This window comes from Mustela lutreola, chromosome 8 (genome assembly GCF_030435805.1).
Source record: "Mustela lutreola isolate mMusLut2 chromosome 8, mMusLut2.pri, whole genome shotgun sequence".
Lineage (NCBI taxonomy): Eukaryota > Metazoa > Chordata > Mammalia > Carnivora > Mustelidae > Mustela > Mustela lutreola.
The window spans coordinates 142605132-142619848 of record NC_081297.1 but is presented as its reverse complement, the minus strand read 5'-3'; the positions used below and the strand labels follow the sequence as shown (position 1 = coordinate 142619848).

The 14717-nt window shown below is 59.8% G+C and overlaps 1 protein-coding gene across 3 annotated transcripts in view; it reads right to left on the bottom strand.

Annotated features, from left to right (window-relative positions):
- MGAT3 (beta-1,4-mannosyl-glycoprotein 4-beta-N-acetylglucosaminyltransferase) overlaps nucleotides 1-9654 on the bottom strand; it is a 38828-nt gene extending 29174 nt beyond the window's left edge. For 2 of the 3 annotated variants that reach the window (XM_059187025.1, XM_059187024.1), the window contains exon 1: nucleotides 1913-2079. The gene's annotated coding sequence lies outside the window, so the exon portion shown is untranslated. Of the gene's footprint in view, nucleotides 1-1912; nucleotides 2080-9500 lie in introns of those variants that run through there. The other variant, XM_059187026.1, reaches the window with a different exon arrangement.
- Between the last annotated feature and the right edge of the window lie 5063 nt (nucleotides 9655-14717).

The window sequence follows — 14717 nt, the reverse complement described above, 5'->3', positions numbered from 1 at the left end:
AGAAGGACTGCAGCACAGAGAACAAAGAGGCTTTGGCCTTGGGGAACACAGCAGGGTCTGCTGGATGCCTTGGCTAAGGTGCCCGTGAGGATAAACAGGCTGTCAATGCAGACCACCCGGCTCCAACCACTGCCCACTGCTCCTCTCTTCTCCCAGAATAACGTGAGGACAGGGACATGTAACTCCCCCAGCCCTTGGCTTTCCCCGTCACCTCCAGCCCCACATGAGCTTCAGACCACTTGGGACGAGGTGAGCCAGGGAAGGGAGCCTGGCCCACCAGTGGGCCACCACATCAGTGTCCCAGGTAATCATCCTGACACAGCAGACAGAAATTTCCCGACTATTTCTCAGGTGCCGGGCACCCTAAACCCATCATCTCATCCAGACCTCTCCGCGACCGTGTGGTAGACTCTCCCCATTTGACAGATATGGAAACTGAGCCTCAGAAAGCAGACTTGCTCGTGGTGGCACAGCCACCACAGTAAGAGGGATCCCAGATGTGGGTCAGGCAGCCCTGACCACAACAGGGGCATTGGGCAGACTCCGGAGGGGGTGCCCAGCCAGATAGATGGCAGCACTCCCAGCCCTAGCTGGTCCCCACCGTCCTCAGGAACTAGCGCCAGCTCCCTGGGAGGGCCCCAAGTCTCACCCCGCACCTGGGTCTCCTTCCTGGCCCTGCTTGACCCGAAGCCCCCTCCAGCCCCTTCCAACTCTCCACAGATACCAGGCACTCACAGCTCAGAGCCTCCTTCTGCCATTCCCTCTACCTCAAGTGCCCTTCCCTCCTCTCCTGAGCAAGCCAACTCTTCCAGCAAGTTCTCTCTCCTCCTTGGGCTCACAGCACCTCTTTCAAACTTTCAGAGGACCCTGTGCCTCTCTCCTTAGCCCTCAGAGACCCCCCCTGCCTGGGTATTTAGTAACTGCTCTGGGAGATGGGGCACGGGGATCCCACAACTTCCCATCCGCAGCTCTGGATGGGGGTCCCAGGAGCGAGAAGGAGTACCATCGGGATGGGGGCAGTGCCAGTGCTGGGGGGCCATGGAGGGGTCTCTCTAGAGTAGTATTCCTGCCCACATCCCTTCTAGGGAGTCTTCCAGAGCTGGGAGAGTCACCTGACCTCAGGCCACCAGGGCTGGCCGAGACCCATCTCTGCTTCTCTGCTTCTCATGGCACCCTGGCTCAGGCACCGCCATTCCCACTTACACCCAAGCGCGCTCCCCTCCCCACCCCCGGTTCCAGAACTCACTATTTGCAGATATTTATAGCGCCCTCCCCCAGCCAGGTTCCCTCCCCCGCCCTGGGCAGTGCCGTGCAAAGAGCGGGAGCCCCCCCGCCACGACAAAAGAACCGGGGGTGCTCTCCCCACTCCGCCTGGTCGCCACGAGCAGCCCCAGTCCCAGCCCCCGCACCCGCCCTGCTCCGGGACCGCGCCTGGGCCTCCGCCGCAGCAGCCCGGGGTCGGGGGGTGGGGGAGGTGGGCGCTGAGGCCTCCTGCCCCCAGCCCTGTGCGGCGCCGGAGGTTTGGGGGGTGGGGGCACCGCGCACAAAGCGCTGCTCGAGTCCCGCGCCTCGGGGACGCCCCCCGCCCAGGCCGGGGGAGGGGATCAGAGAGATGAGGCTTTGCCCTCCGGGGCCGGGGAAAGCTCCGCGGAGCAGCCGGGTTGGGGGAGGGGGCGCCGGAGCTGGAGCCGAGTAGCCTGCCCGGCATCCCGCCCCCTATCTCGGGGGCCCCCCCAACCCCCCGGCCCGTTGCTCCCGCCCCCGGGTCACACTCAGGGAGGGGGCCGTGGGAGCCGTGACGGGGGGGCGCCGCGAGTGCGGAGGCGGCGGCGCGGAGATGGAAGCGGGGGGCCGGGAGTGCGGGGATGGCGGGGCTGCGGCGCGGGTCCCCGGGACGCCAGGGTCAACTCACCCATCGCCCGCTGGGTCTCAGCAGCGGCGGCAGCAGCGGCGGCGGCGGCTCCGCGGCCCCCGGGGCCCCCGGCGGGGAGATGCTGGCGTCCGCCGCAGCCTCTCGCCCCATCCCGGGCTCCGGCGGCGGCTGCGGCGGGCGCCCGGCATCGCGGGCGGCGCGGCCCCGGCCCGGCCCGGCCCCGATCCCCGCCCCCCGCCCCCACCTCCACCCCGTCCCGCGGGCCCGGCGCGGCCGCCTGGCTGCACCCCGGGGCCGCCGCTGGGGACCGGCGAGCGGACCGGCGCGGGGGAGGGCCCCCTGGGAGGCGCGCGGGTAGGGGGTGCGGAGGCGAGGCCCGAGCGCGGCGCGCAGAGGTGCCCGCTCCCGCCCAGCTCGGCGGCTCCGGCCCCCGCCCCGCCCCCACCGGAGCCCCCTCCCCTCCGCCGCCGGCCGCGCTCCGCTCGCTGCGCCGCGCTGGGCCGGGGCGCCTCGGGCCGCAGTCTCCCGCCGCCGCCGCTCCGCGCCTCCCGCGCGTTAGACCAAGTGTGTGTGTCTGTGTGTCTGTGTCTGTGTGCGCGCCCCTGCCTGTGACCGTGCGTGCGCCGGCCCACGGCCCGGTGCGTCCTGGGCGGTTGTGTGTGCGATGGGAGGCGGGGCGGGTCAGAGAGCGTGTCTGTCTCGTGTGCGCACGGGTCTGCGTGTCCGGTTCTGTGCGTGCGCGGATGTGTGCGTCTGTGTTTTGCAGTGTGCATATGGGACTGGGTGACCTACAGTTCCCGGGAGTGCCTGCGTGCACATCTGCGTTACGGTGTGCGCGTGGATCGGTGGCCGTGCCTGCGTGGACCTGGGCCGTGATTGTGTGCACAGATCTGTGACCGTGCGGAGGGGCCTCTAGAGCCCGTGTGCGGGCGTGACTCCGGGGAGCTCTGCTTATTTCTATACCCATCTCGGATGGGGTGCAGAGGCCTGGTCTTCCGTTGTGGTGCATGCACAGTGTTAGGCCTTAGACCGAGTCTACACAGAGCTGTGTGTCTGCCTGGGTGGCCAGGGGTCCACGGGCCTTTGTCTGCCTGTATCCTTCCGACCCACTCCTGGACTGGTCCCTGTACGTGTATGCCAGACCACGGAGCGCTCTCCCAGGCCCAGCTCCGTGACTCAACTCCTGGGGCTCCTGGGTGTAGGCCTCCCCTCCCCCACACAATTAAGCAGGTACTCAAGGCCGCAAGGTCCATTCCCTGCCTACCTCTTGAGCCTCCTCTCTTGCCATCGGGCCACCAGCGGCTCTCCGAGTGCCCACCACTTTATACCCTGGCTCCTCCTGGTCCTGCTTCGGGCTCCGAGGTGGCCTTCACGTGCTTCCCGCCCTTCTGGCAGTTACTTCCGCTCCGGGACTCCTGGGTGAGGCAGTCGCTTCCGCCCCGTGCGCGGGGGACTCTGGGTATACAGGGAGCACGGCTCTAAACTATAGACGAAGGTGCATGGGAAGGGCAGAAGACCCCTCAAGGCTAGGTCCCCGCAAAGGCCCTCAACGGGGGAGGGGGAGGTGTCCCACTGGCTTTTGCTAGGCCTTTGTGGAGCTGCCTCTGGCTGGGCTTCTGGCTCCAGATGTCCCCTGCCCACCTTCATCTATCTTTGAAAAACAGTTAGTGACCCTTCTCCAACGCTGATCTGCGCTGGACACTCTCCCCCCTGACTCCTCCTCAGTAGCTCCCACTTGCCCTCAGCTTAAGCTCAGTGACTACGCAGAGCAGGAGGCCCTGGTGGCTTGGCTCTGTCTCTTCTCCAGCCTCATCCGCACCGCTCCTATCCATGGAGACTCCCTCTAAGCCAAGAGTAGGCAAATTATTTTGCGTTAAGGCCAGCTAGTCAGTATTTTAGGCTTTGCTGCCTGTAGGGTTTACGTCTCAAACTACTCAGTTCTGCCACTGTAGCATAAAATCAGCCACAGACAATATGCGAAGGAATGAGCATGGCTGTGTTCCGATAAAACTTTATTTATGGACACTAAAGTGTGAATTTTATATAATTTTCCTGTGTGTGGAACCTTATTCTTCTTTCGTTTTGTTTTTTTACCTAATCATCTGAAAATGTAAAAATCATTCGCAGCTGGCATCACTCTAAGCACATCCCTGAACCCTCTGTAACATCCTTATGACTCACTTGCTTCAGGTATCCTGTCATTCCCTGCAAATCCCACCTATTCTACCCCCAAATGTCAGCATGCTCTTCCTTACCTGCTCCTCCAGCTGACTCTCTGCCCTTCTCTAACCACTATAGAAAAGGTTCCCAGGGGAACCCTCACTACAGCTCACACAGGCTTACCTCTGTCTCTCCTGCCTCTCCCTGTGCCTCTGCCTGGGGACTCCTGTCCTCTGGAAAGGACCATCTCAGAGACAAGAGACATCTTCCTTGCCCCTGACTTCCCCGGGAGAATCAGCTCTTCCTCCCCTGGCCTCTCCTGCAGGATACCTGGGCATCCTTTGGCCCATGAGAGAGGTACTATTTCAGGTCTGGCTTGCTCTGGGCATCTTGGAAACCTCCAAGCTGGCCCATTAGCGCCACACTGGGAATGAAGTATCATATTCTTCCACATTCACAGCTCCCATCCAAGAGTGGCCTAGGTAACAAGACTGGGAGGCTCCAGAGCCTGGACTCCAACCCGGGTTTGCGGGACACGCTCATTCACTCTCCACGCTGGGGTGCTCACAGGGAGCAGCCGATAGCATTCGTCTCTCACCAAGTGTGTACTCTTTCTTCCCGTGACAAGCTCTGGCTCCCAAAGCTGGGAGCCAGGAAGGTCCAGACCAAGACCTGAGCCATAAATATGCCTTTTCATCCCTTGAAATTTTTTAATTGATTTAGGTGGACAGATAATAGCTGCACACAGCACAAATTTGAAAATTATTGAAAGACGTCCAGTGGGAAGGAAGCTCCCAGCCCCGGCCCTAGCCACCCACTTTCCTTCATGATATTTTTTTTTTTTGTGGGGAGGAGGGGGAAGCAGTTCATCTGATGTGAAGCCATTTTGTTGTGACCTAAAAACCAATCCATTACATTTATAGCTTGTCCCCCCCTTTTAATTTTTTTAAAATAAGGTATGAGACCAATGTTTTCTTCTGTCCTTGATCCTCCAGGCCCTGCAAGGTAAGGATCCATGGGGAGGGTCCCACTGTTCGGGAGGTGGGGCTGGGGGACAGGGTTCAGGAACTGGAGAGATCTGGCTTGGGTCTGGGTCTTCATGCAAGTGGCTCGCCTCTCAGTTTAGACATCTATGAAGTGGGGATAAGGAAGCCTCCCTCCTCAAGCGCCTGAAATGGGTCCTTGTACGTAAGAGTCCTGCCTCAGGGCCTGCCACTGTCTTAGCTGGCACAGTCACTGCCCAGCCACGGTCGCCTGAGCACCCTTAACTGGGTCTAGAGGAGACACCCAATAAATATTTGCTGGGAAAAAAAAATGATTTATGCCATCAGTGTGCATATTACCTGCCATTAAAAAAGGTAATGACTGGGGCTCCTGGGTGGCTCAGTGGGTTCAAGACTCTACCTTTGGCTCAGGTCATGATCCCAGGGTCCTGGGATCCAGCCCCACATCGGGCTCTCTGCTCAGCAGGGAGCCTGCTTCCTCCTCTCTCTCTGCCTGCCTCTCTGCCTACTTGTCATCTCTGTCAAATAAATAAAATCTTTAAAAAAAAAAAAAAGGTAATGATTGTTCCTTCTGACCCACTGTGCTCCATCCTCCCCCCACGGCTCCGTCTTTGTTCTCCTGACCTTTCTAGATTCCAGGCTTCTGGTGAGGTCACAAGGGAGTCAGCCTTGGTGGGGCCATACCAAAGTCTCCGCCTGGCCTGCCCGACGCACTCTGGCAGTCTCAGAGAGTGGTGGGGGCTGTGTGTGGCCAGCCTGCCCTCCCAGCTCCACAGAGATAACTAGCGACTTGTGCAATCAGACACAGCGGCTGCAGGCAGAGCCGGTGTACCAGGCCCCACCTCTCCACCCTCCCAACACGGGGAGCCCACATCTGAGAGAGCTGGCCAGGAGGGGAGACAAGCCTCGGTTTTTTCTCCCGCATTTAAAGGTCTGGGACACAGTGGTGCTCGGCTGGTGGAGAAGCTGAACACTGGTGTGACTGACTACCCCAGCTCCTCTGGGTGTCCCGGTCATTTCAAGGCCCTAGGCCTCGGTTTCCTACTCTGTAAAATGGGAATCATCACCGCCCAACATCACACGGGTACTACCGAAATCTAGACCTTTCCAATCTCTCCCTCCTGATGCACTTCTTGTCCTATCTCTAAGCCATCAGAGAGGATGTTGGGGAGGGCGGGAGTGAGGGGGCTTGGTAGGTGGCCTTCCTTCCCCACCCCCTCCTCTTGGGCCTGACCAGGAAGCTAAGCAAACTAGGAAGCTGAAAGCAGCCCAGCCTAGATACAAGATTAGCCAACCCAAGGCGGTGTCACCTTACAGCTGGGGCAGCCCTCGTTCACCTGGAGCCGATTTGGCTCTGTGAACAATTGCTAGGTCTGTTATCCCTTCCTGCAGCAGCTGCCTGGCTCTTGGGAGCCACATTCCTCCCTCCCTGGGTCACCTCCCTCCTGGACCTGGGTCCCGGGAGGTGAGGAGTCCCTGACCCCTGCCCAGGGCCAAGTTCCAGCCCTGCCAAGGCTCCTCCTGGCAGGCGGGGAGCACGGCGGTGCCGCAGGCATTGTGAACTGGCTCCAAGCCTTTGGCATCTTCATCTGCAGAATGGGCTCGAGGATGGCCTGAGCGCAGACGGGCCCCAGCAGGGCTAGTCGATAAACGGGGTTCCCTTCTCTCTCCCCTGCCAGATGAAGTCTCCAGACCAGGCAGCCTCGTCCTGCCCTCCCCCACCTGCACTCCCTCCCTTCCTTCAGGAATGAGCCTTTCCCAGGAGCACAGCAGAGGCGGCCCTCAGAAACGGAAACGCTGCTTCAACCACCTTTCTCAGCCCCACACCCCGGCACATCTTAGTCTTTCTGGCAAATCGTCTATTCACTCTTCAAGACCCAACCCAGGTGTGCCCTTCCCCCAGAGACCACTGTGACTTCTGGTTCCCAGAGGGCTTCCTCATGCCTCATTGGGAGAGTTCCCATGTCAAGGCCTTTGCTGCTCCGGGACTCTACCCACAGTGCCCTTCCCAGCCTGCCAGCCCATCTCTAAGTGCTCATTCCACCCATCCCAGCCTCCAGGGCAAACCCCGTCTCATCCTGTGCCAAAGTGCTTCCAGAAAGGCCCCACAGGGAGGCCAGGATACCAGACAGGAAGTGCTCAGGATCCCAGCCTCCCGGCCCAGCCTCTCGGACTCAAGAATGCGATGGGGTTTGCCCTGACACCCTGCACAGTGCTGGGAGACAGAGGACTCTAAGGCAGGGGTCGCCAATGGCTCCAGGTTTGTCCAGTTCGGGTCCCGCTGCCTAGCTAACCTTGGACAAGTCTCTCTACAAGCCTCAGTTTCCACACGTGTTAAGTAGAAGGGACGGATTAGACAGGGAATCAGGAATCTCCTGACATTCCCTGTCGCATGGCATGTGCATGCATAAGCACGTGGGCGTACACATGCACACATATAAACATGGGTTTAGTCCAGGCACACTTGGATGTGACCGTGCACTTGCTTGTGTGAACGTGTGTGTGCGCGCGCACATGCACACACCCATGCATGGGTCTCTGGGAGAGGGTCTGTGCTTGTTACTGGATTCTCAAAGGGTTCGGGACCCGGGTAAAGGACTGCCAGGCCCTCCCCCACAATTCCTTGGTGTTTCTCCCTCAGTGGGGACTCCGGTCAGCCCTCCACGGCTCTGACCTCTGTCTCTGCAGTAGCTTCCCCACGCTGTTCCTGTTTCTGACCCTTCCCACAGAGCCGCTGGTGTGACTCCGGAAGGCCCAAGTCCGATCACCTCCCTCCTTGGCTCAGATCCTGCTGTGGCTCCCATCTCAGCCCAAATGAGGTCAGAGTGCTTCAGGGGGTCTCAAGTCCCTGTCTGGTCTAGGTTGGTTCTTCCCTCGCCCCGTGCTTCCACACTGTCCCCGTGCTCGTCACCGCCATGCGCTGGCTGTTTCCTCCATCCCGACCTCTCTTCTCCCTCAGGTATCCAAGCGGCTCCTCCTTTTTGGAGTCTCAATGCAAATGCAGCGCCCCCACCCCCCCACCCCCCCACCCCCGCCGCCTCAGCACCTCTTAGGGTGCAGCTCCCTGATCCCTTTGTCTGCTCCTTCTCCATAGCCCTTTTGACCATCTAGCCTACAGGTAACTTCCTCTGCTTCTTCCTCTTTTGCTTGTCTCCCCAGCATAACCCCAACCAGGACAGGATCCTGTCCGCCCTGCCCCCGCTGCGGTCAGCCCAGCACAGACTAGGCGGCCTGTAAATGCTGTTGCGTAAGCCTCAGACGGCCTCCTTCCCTGGCCCTCCTGCGCCGTGCCTACTACGGGAGGCGTGAGAGGTGGCGGGAACTCGAGGAAGCAGCACCGGCCTTCCAGGCAGGAGGGACCTTGAGACTGAACCAGTCCTGGTAGGGCGGGCGTGGTTGCAAATCCGTTGTGACCCAGGCCGCCAAGCTGCCTAGGTCCCCTGAGCCGCATACCCAGCTGGGCCTTGACAACCACTCCTAGAAATTCGGGAGCCTGCTCTGTCAGCGAACCCCCCTCCTTCCCCGGGCAGCCCCCACCAGCCCCACGTGCTGGATCCCCATGTGAGGAAGCAGACAGAGCCCGCCTGATGGCTGAGAGGCAGAGCCAGGACCTGGACCCCAGAGCTGGCACTGGGGCATCAGGTGCCAGATGTCCTCCCGGTCTTCTCTCTCCCAACAGCCAACCCAAGAGAGAAAGAGAGAGAAAGAGAGCGGGGAAGGCAGGATCATGGTGGGGCGGGCTACAGCCACTCACTGCCTGGGAGCCTCCTGTGTGCCAAGCTCTGGGCTCCAGGCTTGGTGGAGTGGAGAGGAACCAGACTCTCCCCCTGGCCCCCAGGGGAATCCAGACCACCGGAGGAGCCAGAGAGACAGCAAGGGGGCCGCCACGGTCCACTTCGGGGCTGGGAGGGTGGAGGCCGCCTCAGCCGGACCCCAGAGGTTGGGGCAGATTTGGAAACAGAGCAGAAGGGAAAGGGCATGCAGACTACGGATGGATGGGAGAGGGACTAGTCCTAGCTAGGAAGGACGGACAGGCCGATGGGGGGGCTGTGTGTGTGGAGAGAGTAATTCAGCCTCAGGACCCCCACAAGCTCCAAGGACACCACAGGTGCCAAGGGAGGGATTGGCAGTGATACCCACTGCCGCCTCTGGCCAGCCCCCAAGGGTGGCCTGCTGGAGGGAGGCTGGGGGGCTGGGTTGCACCAGTGGTCACACAAGCACCCACTGGGAGACCCCCTCCCCTTGTGTCCCACACATGCACGTGGAGCCTGGTACACAGACCCACAGACACCGTGCGCACACGCAGAACACGCCCCTAAACCCACGAGCTCCGCTGGGCACTCCCCCCAGACTCACAGGACATTCCACAGAGCCACGGCAGGGAGGGCAGGGCAAAGCACGGCGCCCCCAGAACCCCCGTCCTGCTTCCCAGCACCCCCACTTCACACAGCACCCCACAGCACCTGCCTTGGCGAAGGGGCCTTGGAAGGCCGTCAACGGAGGTGGGACAGGAGCGGAGCGAGGCTGAGTCCCGGCCTGTCCATCGTCCTGCTGCGTTGGCTCCGGGGGCCCTTCAGCGAGGTTCCAGCCCCAGCCAAGTCCTTGCCCATACTAGGGGTTCTGGGGGGTGAGCAGGTTCTCTCGCCCTGGAATCCAAATAACAGGGTGCTGCTGGGTGCCTCGGTCAGGGGCCAGGCTGCGCGGCTGAGCAGGGCTGCTGGGCGGGGCTGCTGGGGGAGAGCATTCAGCCACCAAACACAGGGACTGTCAAGGCCTGGGGCTGTTGGACTTGCTCGGAAAGTCCTGATTGAGCCTCACGCCTGTGACCTGGGTGGGGCCCCAAGGGCATCGCCTGCTGCGCCCAGCCAGAGGTGCTCACGCCTGCGGTGGGGCACTCCCTCCACCACCGCTGCTGCCCCAGGTCGTGTGACACCTTCCGCTGCCAGAGATCTGCCTCCCACTACCTGGAACGGGGCAGAGCAAACCAGTCTCTTCATCGGCACCCCCGGGGCCTGCAGAAGTTTAGGGTGAGCCACTCCACCCCTTCTCCCAGGTTCTTTAGCAGCTCCTCCTGTGACAGATGTTCCAGAACTTTCCACACCAGCCGCACTCCATTTTGCCCCCGTCTGCCCCTCGCGGCGGCCTGACTAGCACAGACACAGAAGAAGAAGGCTTCTCCTGGGCCCCTGATGGCCCGTCTTCCAGGTTCTGCAAGAGGCTTTGTGGCTGGACTTTGGGCCGCTGCTGCTTGCTGCTTGGAGAGACTCAGGTCCTCCAGAAAATCTGGCCTACAGGAAGCTCAGCCATGTTGGGGTCCATAAGACCATGGCTTGGAACATGGAGGAAGACGGTGGGGCTTGAGTTCCACTACCATTGCTGCTTTGGGTCATTTTCATCTCTCCGCGCCTCCATTTCTCCTTTTGTACCAGGGCAATGCAAAGCGTGTCTACCATGTGGGATTCTTGTCAGGAATGAGTAAGTTCAGACCGCCCAGCGCTTAGGACATAGTGAGCTCCATTGTTACCACACACCACGGCAGCTGCGCCTCATAAATGGTCGGTGCTCCGAAACCAGTTGCTCACAGCCCCCCCTCCCGGACTTCCTTCAGGAACCTTCTAGGTGGAAGGGGTCTTTGAAGGCCAGGGAGTTCCAGCCTAGTCCATTGCACCAGTGAGAAAATGGATGAGAGCGCAGCTGGGGCCTGCCCGGGGCCATAAGCAGCTACCTGCTTTGCCCAACACCCCACAACCACGGCCTTCAACCATGTCAGTGCACGTGGCCCGAGGCACTGGGCCATCCTTCAGGATGTTTGACCCCTGCCTCTAGCCGGGACTGGGGCCACAGAGGTAGGGGGCTCCATGATGTGAAGACGTCCTTCCAGGGCTGGGGTCTGTGCAGAAGAGACATCCTGCTTCTGGTACCTTCTCTGGAGGGCAGAGCCACCCGGCCTCAGCTCCGGATCTTCAGTGATCCAGACTTTGTGGAGCCTGCTGGCTTTCTACCTTCTGGGGGGCTGTTGGTGACATGGGCAGGCTGTTGAGACAGCTGGGGTGGGAGTCAGGGGTCAGGGTTCTAGAACAGTCCACACCCCTTGGCTCAATGAGTCACTTGTACAATGAGGGACTTGGCCTTGGGAATTCCTCAAAGTAGATGGGCACCTCTCTCAGGTCACAAAGCCAATTCTCTGAACTTGTCCCCACAAGGCATGCCACTCCTGGCAGGGGAGAAGTGAACCCAGGCCAGGGAAGGGGGGAGTTGTCGGGTGGGGGATGGCAGAGGGCATGCAGCAGGTCAGGATGGGGACCAAGGGTCTGACTGTCCCTTGGCCTTAAGCCTGCCAGTGAAGACATGTGCCCCACACTGGCCCCTTTCATCCCTTCTGCCCCAGGGTGGCCTGTCCTGGCAGAGCGGGGGTGGGGAAGGCCAGAGCCCAGGGACCGAGGCCAGGGCTCAGTGTCCATGGGAGGGAATGCCGGGGCCAGGCTGTCTTGGAGCCCACCAGGATTCCCAGCACCCCTGCCCTGACCTGCATGCCCAGCCCCCAGGAGCTATCGGGCCACCTCCAGGCCTGCCAGACACCCACCAAGGCTGCTGGCACTCCCTGGGACTTGAAGTTCTCCTGGGGTACAAGAAGCAATCAGGATCCCTTGTGCTTTGCCAGAGGGAAAATACAACAGTGCAGCCGCTGTGGGAAACAGTACAGCAGTTCCTCAAGAAGTAAGACACAGACTTCTCATACGATTCAGCAATTCCACTCCTGGGTACATACACCCCGAAACCGAAAGCAGTATTAACAAACACTGATGCACACATGTTCATAGCATCTTTATCCACAATAGCCAAAAGGGGAAGCAGCGCGAGGGTCCAGTGACGGATGAACGGTCTGTGTACATCGGAATATTACTCAGCCTTCACGAGGGAGGAAATGCTGGCGCGTGGGGCCATACGGGCGAACTTGGAAGACACGATACAAAGCGCAGGGAGCCAGTCACAAAAGGACGAATGCTGCGTGACTTCTCTTACACAAGGTACCCAGAGGAGTCAAGTTCACAGAGACAGGAAGAGTGACGATGGCCGGAGAATGGGGAATTACGGTTTATTTTTTTTAAACATTAAAAAAATTTTTTTGTTTGCTTATTTGACAGAGATCACAAGTAGGCAGAGAGGCAGGCAGAGAGAGAGGAAGGGAAGCAGGCTCCCCGCCGTGCAGAGAGCCCGATGCAATGCTGGGCCCGATGCTAGGACCCTGAGATCATGACCTGAGCTGAAGGCAGAGGCTTTAACACACTGAGCCACCCAGGCGCCCCAGGAATTACGGTTTAAATAGGGTGTCATTTCAGGAGTGCCTGGGTGGCTCCGTCTGTTGAGTGTCCAACTCTTGATTTCAGCTCAAGTCATGATCTCGAGATGTGCAATCAAGTCCCACATGGGGCTCCGTGCTCAGCAGGGAGTCTGCTTCTCTCTCCCTCTCCCTCTGCCCCTCCCCTCATGCCCTCGCTCTGTTTCTCTCTCTAAAATAAATAAATAAATAAACAAAATCATAAGAGAAAAAAATAAAGGGTATAGTTTCATTTGGGGAGGACGAAGAGCTCTGGAGACGGATGGGTGGCAAAGGCAGCCCAACAGCACGAAGGCACAGCGTGCCACAGACCTGGGCAGGGTCAAGTTCGTGTGATGTGCATTTCACTGTAATGATTAGGAAAAGGAATCAGGAGGTTGGCAGCAGGCAAGGGGGTGGGTAGAGCATGGGCTCTGGAATGGTGATTTACTCTGTGACCCCGGGCAAGTCCCTTGACCTCTCTGTGCCTTCAACTCCTTAGCTGTTGAGTGAGTAAGAGAGGGGCGCACACCCTGACCCCCCGGTTGTCAGGAGGGTTGTATAAGCAGCTGGATGAAAGCACTTAGAGCACGGCCCATGCAGAGTGGCCGTGCTCGCCTTTTTCTTTTCCCATGTCTCAGATGAGCACGCTGAGGCACAGAGACGGAATGAAATTTCCCAAGCTCACAGAGCTAATGAGCGGCAGGGTGGGGACCCACCTCCAGAGCCCGCGCTAGGTGGCCGCTGCCAGGTCTCTGAGGATGTCTGGGGGCGGAGGTGGGCAAAGGATCTGCATAGCTTCTTCCCCGCTGACCAGTGAATGTCACAATCTCGAGCCAACGTTTTTTCAGAACTTGTGAGGCTGGGGTGGGGCTGCAGGGAGGAAGTTTCTCGCCCTCCCTGGGGCCCCGGGCAGGGCAGGGCCGGGGCTACGGAATTGTTCCCAGCCAGCTCAGCATCTCCGCAAAGCCCAGGCAAGGGCCTGTGAACAGTTGTCACCAACAAGACGAGCAGGCCCGGCCTCATTCCCCACTAGGGCTCAGCCACCTTTTTTTTTTTTTTTTTTAAAGATTTTATTTGTTTATTTGACAGAGAGAGATCACAAGTAGGCAGAGAGGCAGGCAGAGAGAGAGAGGAGGAAGCAGGCTCCCTGCTGAGCAGAGAGCCCGATGTGGGACTCGATCCCAGGACCCTGAGATCATGACCTGAGCAGAAGGCAGCGGCTTAACCCACTGAGCCACCCAGGCGCCCAGGGCTCAGCCACCTTATCCTGGGGGAACTGGGCAGCTGAGCAGAGGAGCTTACCAGGGAGGGTAAGACCCAGAGGTTTGAAGAGAGGCTCTGAGGCCTTTGGCCCCCTAGGCCTGGCCAGGGCCAGCCTCGCCTTCTCGGCCTCCCGCAGCCAGGCCCTGGAGCTCCCTGGGCCCGCCCTCCTCTGCAATCCCAGGGGTCACCATCCACTCTCCCAAGCCCATCACACAGAAGTCTGACAGCAAGCAGTGGCCCACTCTAAGGGCAGGATCCTCGCGTGGAAGAAGAACTGCCCACAATTCCTCCCATCCCCATCACTCGGCCACGCAGTCTGCGATCTTGCCTCCCCTGGCATCTGGGTAGCCTGTGTGGGGTGTGCACTGACCAAAAGAAGGACTTGGGAGTGACAGAATTCAGGCCTAGGCTTTCAAAGGCTTTACTGTGTCCATTTCCTCCAGCTTCGAAGCCAGAGGCACATAAGGAAAGAGGAGGACCCCACTAGAGAAAGGCCACGTGGAAGAAGCCCCAGAAACCATGGAGGAGAGAGGCCCTGCCCACCCCTGGCTGCCGAGCTCCCCTGCTGCAGCCCCAGACCCCAGAGAGAGGCAGGTCGGACGCCCCACACAGTAATGCACGCAGAAGAGAAGGGGTCCCTGCCAGCTCTTCCCGAACTACGGAGTCGTGAGCTAATCCATGCTGGTGTTTGCTCTGAGGTCCAGGGCTTGGGGGTTGTTTGTTACTCAGCAACAGTTAACTGATACACTTAAGTCCTGAACTCTTGTTTCTGAACTCTTAGGATCACCACAATGTGGCAGGTTCAAGTTCAAGTCGTGCTTCCACTGGTGGCTTGGGTAAGGAACGTCGCCTCTCTGGGACTTGCTCCCCCCTCCGTCTCCCCCCACCCAAAAAAACCGGGGAGACATGCAGGGAATGGGGTGAGGAGGCAGAGGAAATGAGTGTGGAGAACGGAACACGGGTTGGCCCAGAGGTCTTGGTCCTTCCTCTTCTGGGACAATCTGATACAGACTGAGTGAGCCGTGGCCACCAGCCGAGGCTGAGAGGCTAACTGGAGGGGCGCAGGGCAAGTGCTGCCGGACCTCTGCCAGGGCCA